The following is an 8,448-nucleotide window of genomic DNA, read 5'->3' on the forward strand; positions in this document are numbered from 1 at the left end:
ACCTCCACGGTGGCCTTCATCGTGTACTTTTTCGAGGCTGCGGGACCGAGATATTCTCCGCTGTCTCTTTTCCAATTGCCTTGCGGCTTCTGGTCTCTTTTTTCTTTCCTTCCTTTGGGTTTATTTTCGCTGTATCGGCTGCCGCAGCCGCACTGCTGCATCATCTGCTTTACTTGGCGTTGCTGTTCATTTTTCGATACTTCACTTCTTTCCCTATGTTGCCTCAACGTTCGTCGTTATGCTGAAACTCATCTCTGAGCTACGGATACTGCACGGTCGCTGGGCTCTCCTTTATTCTGGGACTGTTGATCTCCTCTCTCTCGGCGTCTCGCACTAAGTCGTCGTCGCCGCCTTTCTTGGCTTGCCGGGTATTGCCTCTCCCGACTTCTCTGTGTCGCTTCTTTTGCTTTGATTGTTTCTTCGCAAAATTGCGAGACAGCAACTTCCTCACTCCTGCTGCTTCTCGTCAGAGCGCCTATAATCGCGCTCAGCGAGATGTCTGGACCTATCGCATCTTTCAGCCTTCTTCTCTGCTGACTGAAAGACGGGCATTCTTCAACTGTGTGTTGAGCTGTGTCACTTTAGCTCCACACAAAAATTAACATCGCCCAACGTGGGGCTCGAACCCACGACCCTGAGATTAAGAGTCTCATGCTCTACCGACTGAGCTAGCCGGGCTTGGTTTACGTACGTGGCACATCATTCCAGCACAAGAGGTTAAAGAACTTAGAATATACACTGCAAATTATATTGATTGCCTTGGCATTATCCTCCGTCGAAACTCAAAAAAGCGTAACGTATCTAATATGTTTTTTTTTTTATAAAGTTTCTTCTTCGCTAGCCATGTTTGCTTGATAAAATTTGAATGACAGATTATACGTCCTAAGGTTCCCTTGCATGAAACTTGAAATAGTAAATCTATAAATATTTCGAAAAAAAAGACTTATGGGGAAAAATGATGTTACTTTACTTCCGGTACTTCTGATATAATAGATATTGGTTGGATGAGGAGAAAGGAAGATGTGAGTTTTACAACGGGATAGCAGTTAATTGGTCAAGAATGGTAAAAGCACAAGTTAAGAAAAGTATAAGAAGAATTAAAGTATTAAAAAAAAAAAAAAAAAAAAAAAGAATAAGAGTGTACGAATGATAAGAAATAATTTATAAGCCAAGAATATTTGTCCCAAAGTTGCAATATTTTCTCAGTTTTAAGTATATTTTAATTATAACCCAGGCAAAGCAAATAATAAATTTATTACTTCTTAATAATTTCTATCCAGTAATATACCGATGAATTGAAAAAAGAAGGCGAATTATTGTAACAGTTTGGCCACTCGTTATGGTCCATGAACCAGTTACTAGCGCAAGAGATTAATAATAAAAAAAAAAAAACCAAAAAGAAAAGAGAAATAGAAGCGCACTTGTGCAGGTGCCAAAATTCTCAGCGTGTGAAATTTTCTGCGTGGGAAGCGTGAGAGGAATAAGGAAGGACAACGAGTCCATGTTCTCACGGGTAATTTAGTTGATGGTGACTGCGCCCTCGACGAGCGTGAGCGAGAGAGAATGCGAGAGAAGCACCCTTAGGAACGATTCGTGACCTCCTCAGAGACCTCGAGGTCGCTCCTGCCTGTTAGTAAATATTACTTAACATTATTACCTGTCAGGCTGACGTCATTGTGGACGTGTACTAACGAACGAGAAACATTCGCGCTCGCTTCATTGCGTGTCGGGGCATTCCTCTGTGGAATTGGTTTTTCGAAATATCAAGCAGGAGCTTTCGTCAAATTATTGTGAATAATTCAGGCATACATATGGTGCAGAAATATTTACGAAGAAAAGTTAAGAAATTAATTGGCAAATAAGGAGCAAGAAATGAGAAAGTTTTCAATGGGAAAATTCGCATTTCTTTTAAGAGAAATTTTTTTTCTTTCCTTTGTGTGTGTTGTCTCATTAAAATCATTGATTTTGATTTTCTCTTGCGCGATGCAGGAAATATTATATTATTTATTCCTGGATTTATTAAATAAGTGTTTTCAACAACAAGAATATTCAAGCATGAACGATGCGTTGAACGATGATTTGATTTAATGAGCAATGGTATAACAATATCAATATCAGAATGTAACACGCAAAGATAACAAGTTATATTAACAAGTATAATTTTCTACGAAAGCACAGGTAATAATTGCCACTGATGGTACATCTATTGAAGATTATACCTACAGTTTTCGTAATATGTATTTTTTTCTCTTTTTTGTTAGTGATAGAAAATAGAGAAAAATTTCATTAGAAAGAATTAAATAGTTCTATAGTTTCAAATGCTATAATATCTCATGCGTAAATCTTTTCTAAAAGTGGAAACATTTCACAAATTTGAAGATTAATATTTCTTTCTTAGTGGAGTTGTATATTTTTTTATATACCAATCGTTTTTTTTTTTTTTTATTTATAAGAAAACGCTATTAGAATACTTGGATCAAAAACTGATACTTTAACTTTTTCATTTGATATTTTAACTTATAAAAAAATTTTCAAATGGGCCATCATTATCTCCGTAGAGAAGAACGAAGAGAAAAATTAGATTATATTGTTCTAAAATGAACAATGATTACTTTAATTATGTAATGAAACACATAACTTTACTTAATTTTCTAATGAAACAAGTAAAGAAACGAATTGTGAAATATTTAGAATTCTGAAGGCGGAGCATTTGAACGTGTTTGATAAACCTCATAAAAAATTTGAGATATTTCACGAATTGTTGATTCTTTCAACATTGTACGATAATACTTCTTTACACAAATTGTTGCGGTGAATTGTACAATGAGAAAAATATATGATTCCACAAAAAAACCGGAAATTATTTAGGAGTCTGCAGAAAAGTAAATTCGTTCATTCTATTCAATTTTTTTTTTTAGACTATTTTGTAATTTTTGCAATTTTTGAGATATAATCCGTCTCAGTTGCAAGAATCATTCTATTATTATACATACATATATATATATATATTTCAATTTCATTTTCTTGAAAATTAAATTTTAAATGGAAAAATTTCAATTTTCACTTATTTTTGTATGTAGAATCCTACTGATTTCTACTTGATAAATTTCCAAATTTGATTTTATTTGTATACATACAATATATATATATATATGTAAATATATAAATTATAAATTATATATATACTATATAAATATATAAATTATAAATTATATATATACTATATAAATATATAAATTATAAATTATATATATACTATATAAATATATATACTATATAAATATATAAATTATAAATTATATAAATATATAAGTTATAAAGTATAAATTATATATATATATATAGTGTATGTATACAAATAAAATCAAATTTGAAAATTTATCAAGTAAACATCTGTAAGATTCTACATGCAAAAATAAGTGAAAATTAAAATTTTTCCATTTAAGATTTAATTTTCAAGGAAATAAAATTGAAATATGTTTAGATAAGATTTAACTTAATAAACGTATAGTTGATAAATTTTCAAATTGAATTTTCTCGAAAACAAAGTATTTTATGTAAAAATTTCATTACACTTTTCAATATTCTACACTTTGAATACGCAGTATTGTCAATATTTTACATTTTTTATTTATTTTCGTAGGCAGATTAACTTGTTAGTTTCACAGGTAGAATTTTGTTCGTTATTTATTCCTGATCGGTTCAGAATTAGCTAAATTCACGTATTGTTAATAATTTTTCAAATCTTGGTTTTCTCGACAACAAAACTTTAAATGAAAAAATTTTACTCTTCCTTTTTTTGTTTCTTCTGGATCACCTCAATGCTCGAATGTTCTATCAAATTTTATCTGTTTATCATCCATTATATCATGCTATATAACGGATTTAATTTTTTTCAATGTCATTGAGATCCAGTTGCCAATCTTCTTCCATTTTCACAGTCACTTGCAATTAAATTATGCAATGCATAGGGAATACTACGCTTGCCGAATGAAATGAATGTGGAAAAATTAATTTAATAAATTACACAGCTATCTTTCTCTGTTCAATTAACACTAGAATTACCAAGGACCAAAACATAGAATTTTGATCAGAGATATTAAAGTGAAAAAAATAGAAATACAATAGAATACAGAAATTTTTATTCATGTATTTTATAAAAAATTATTTAAACCTCTGAAAGTATTTTGCATCTGTAATATATCTAAAAAAAATTATAAATTAGTCGGTGGTTTTAGTGTTAAATATTGCAAGTATAATAATTATATATAAATATGTATCTATATCACAATATAATATAATATTGTATAAATATTATATTATATTATGATATTGATATATATTATTATATATTTATAATATGTATTATAATATATTTATTATATATATAATATATATAATGATATTAATATATAAATATAAATATATATTAATCTCATATTAATATCACAATATAGTATAATATTGTAAGTATGTTATAAGTCACATACATATATATATATATATATATATATATATATATATATATATATATATATATATATATATATCTTATCTAAATTTTATCTGTTTACAATTAGTTAATTAAAAAATCTCTCTCTCTTTCACTTGCATAAATACAGAATAATATAAAAAATTTGCAGAAATTGAATTGCTGTTCCAAATTTTGATACTTTCGTTCATTTACATTGTTTTACAATCTTTTGTTAACTGTTCAAATTTTACATGTAGAATGAAAAAACGAAAGAAGGAATGAAAACGAACACGTTTACAAACATTTTACGAATTTCAGTGCCAGCTGATATCAATGTAATTATAATAAATAACAAATTTTCCACACAAGTCTTGAGAAACACCTTGATTAAAAGAAATTATATTTTTTAACAAACATTGTTATCGCTGAAAACTGTCCAGCATATTATGAGGTAAAAAATAACTATACAATAACTATATTAAATTTTAAATTAAAAAATAACTATATAATAACTACGTTAAATTTCAAATTAAAAAATAACTATATAACTATATTAAATTTTAAATTAAAAAATAACTACATAATAACTATATTAAATTTTAAATTAAAAAATAACTATATATAGCTATATTAAATTTTAAATAAAAAATAACTATATAATAACTATGTTAAATTTTAAATTAAAAAATAACTACATAATAACTATGTTAAATTTTAAATTAAAAAATAACTACATACTAACTATTAAATTTTAATTTAAAAAATAACTATATAAATAACTATATTATAAAGTAAAAAAAAAGTTAACGATAAGCTATGTATACGACTGATTAAATTAGATTCAGATTAGATTAAAAATTTCCTATTCAAAACTACTTAGGCACATTCTCAGAAAACGGGATTCGAAGCGAAGAAAATATCTGATTGATCGGTGTTGATGTTTGCCGACGATTCTTGATTAATTTGTTAATCAAACGCGTTCATGAAGAAACGCGATTCTTCGAGGCATTTTTCTAGCTTATCGCATATTTCTGCTCACACGGGCCCTCTTAACCCGTTTGTTCAGAAAACAATCTAAGTTTAGCGCGACCGTCTAAATGCGTCCACGGTGGTGGATCGCGAACAACTATTTCTGACTTGTTTCTTACTTACACTGCGGTAATACTATTCTCCTTGCGTTTACTCAATCATCGTAGTTCATAGTACTCTCTCCGTTTCAAATTAGTTACCACATTTGATATGTAAGTAATATGTTATCTCAGAATAGTTGTCACTTGTATAAAAAAGTAAAACACAAATGTAATTTGGTGAGAATGGAAGGCTTAGGCGAAAATTTTTCGGCAATAATTTAATTAAAATAATATTTAAATATTTAAATAGTGATATGACAGAAACATGATAATTTCAAATAATATTTAAATATTTAAACAGTGATATGACAGAAACATAATATTTGATAATATTTAATAATATTTAAATATTTAAGTGTAAAATAGTTAATAATATTTGAATGTTTAAATAGTTTTTAATATTAATTAGGTTTACACGTAATGTGGCAGGCGATTTTCATATCTGAGTTTCTCTTCGTGTGCAATTTTTCCGGTTTATTTTGTTAAGTAACAATTCGGGAAGAAGTTTGGAAATCTAAATTCTTTTCTTTCCTTGAAGATTCTAAAGTGAATTTAGACACATTTACGACACACGATAAACTTTTAAGTGATCCTCTTTGATTCGAGGAAATATTTTTAATTTTTTTTAAATATTGAGAAAAATGTCTTTCATCCAGATTTTTTTGAGAGTTAACAGTGAAAATTGGACTGGCTAGATATTTTTGAAAGCTTCCATAAACTTATTTCCATAAACGGGATATAGTTCGACGATGCATATTATATTCTTCCAATGCAGCGAGCACCATGCTCCAATTTATCACTATTACAACGCAAAAATTGCAGAACAGCATTACGCACACCGTTATTCGTTTTCGACCTTAACTTTTAACTATCATCCATCGTTTCAATTCTACGTACACTTTTAAAATGACAGCTGATATATGCCAGCTTTTCATAATGTTTTGAAAATTACTGTCGTTCTGATACCAGCTACTTTTATAAATGACGAGCGAATGAGTTTTAGTTGGCCAATAAACATAGTAACTTACCATCTTTATTTAATATTTAGACATCAAATGAAATAATCGGATTAAAAATATACATACAAACGTGTGACAACTAATTTGGGACGGAGGGAATATTATTTTTATTAATAGTGGCGTCACTGATACTCATGTTTCTTTCTTTGAGAAATTCTTCTCAAATAACTTTGACTCACTTTTAAAAGTGGAATTTTGATCCTCGTAATTCGGACGTGTTATTTTTGCTGCCGGTGATGGTCTCCATTTGTTTAATTTGTTTCGTTGATTTACGAATTATGAATTTCAACTAAGTTGGTTTGGCTTTTCAATTTCGAGATAAATGATATCGAATAAATATAATCTATTATTAAATGAAAATTTTTTAACCTCCAGCTAGTATCATGGGAAAGTAAAAGTCATAAAAGTTTACATTTTACGTTCTAACTTTGTAATTCTTAATTGATTTTAATTTGATTTTATTGTCAATTTTTATCAGAGAACATATAAAATTGAATGCTTTAAACTTTTATAATGCAATAGAAATTATTATAGTTACTTAATAATTAAATAAAATAAATTCTCTAAATATATCTTTCTTAATAATAATGTCTTGAACTTACAATGAACAATAGGTATTTTTTGTTTTAACCTTTTAAGTTTTAATCTCTGAAGGCATATACAATTCGATACTACAACCAGAAAAGAGATAGTTCTCCATAAAAAAAAAAAAAAAATAAATCTAAAAAAAAGAAATAAAATTTTTTCATTCAAAGTTTCATTTTCATTTTCGTGAAAACCAAGTTTGAAAACTTATTAAAAACTTATATATTTGAATTTCAGTTAGACACAAATAAATAATTAACAGGAGATTATTCTACGTGGAAAAATAAGTTGAAAGTGTGGAAAAATATTTCTTTCATTTTCAAGAAAACAGACTTTGAAAATGACTTTCAAACGCGAATTTTTTCAAACAAAACATCATATAAAAAAATTAAATAATATAAAAAAATTTTATTCTACAATTTTTGATTGATTTGTTTTTGCACATAGAATAATCCTCCGTTAGCCTTTTTTCTCCTTTTTGTTAAAAGTAAAACTAGCTGAATTTAAGTTATATTTGATAACTTAAATTTTCAAGCTGAATTTTCGTAAAAATGGAGCCTCGAATAAAAAAGTTTTTGTTCTCTATTTTTGATTTACTTTTTCATGTAAAATCCTTTTTGGGTTACACTGTCCGGAAACACCCTGTATGTATATTGAACGCGTCATCAGTGTGACGTACTACGTGCGTCAAACGGGAATCATTTCATTCATTTTCGAAATCGAAAACAATGCGGGCAAATAACACACGAACGTGTTTGGTAACATTCCTAACTTCGTTAGTTCTGATTTTCGATATATGTTAAATGTTATTTCCACGAAACAAAATTTTTCATCCAAGTTTCTATATTTCGGAAATGTATTTTGGCCTAACCCTCTTTTCTTTCGTTTTTAGTTATACGAGAGATTTAAACAGACTGTTCGTATCAACTATGCTTGTAGCTTTTGTTTTGTGAAAAAAAAAAATTCACTCTAGTGATACTGACGAATTTTTACGAATATCTCGAAAACTGTTCATCTCCATGAAAAATGACTTTTGTAACCGAAGCATCCCTGAAATGACAAATTTCGATCAAAAATCCCCTGATAATTGAAAATTTTGCTTATCATAGTATAACGAAGCTTGTTTTAAAATTCCACAAATTTATTATTTTAAGTATTTTTTAACCGTAGAAATGTAGAGGAAATTAAATATAATTGGAAGAAACTACTGATACATTATCAGCGTCTGAAGACAAAGTCA

General features: G+C 28.2%; 1 non-coding gene across 1 annotated transcript; it reads right to left on the reverse strand.

Annotated features, from left to right (window-relative positions):
• Positions 1–605: 605 nt before the first annotated feature.
• On the reverse strand, positions 606–678 carry Trnak-cuu. Its single transcript has one exon. It is a non-coding gene; the product is annotated as a tRNA-Lys (tRNA).
• Between the last annotated feature and the right edge of the window lie 7,770 nt (positions 679–8,448).

This window comes from Frieseomelitta varia, unplaced genomic scaffold, assembly GCF_011392965.1.
Source record: "Frieseomelitta varia isolate USP_RPSP 00005682 unplaced genomic scaffold, Fvar_1.2 scaffold_265, whole genome shotgun sequence".
Lineage (NCBI taxonomy): Eukaryota > Metazoa > Arthropoda > Insecta > Hymenoptera > Apidae > Frieseomelitta > Frieseomelitta varia.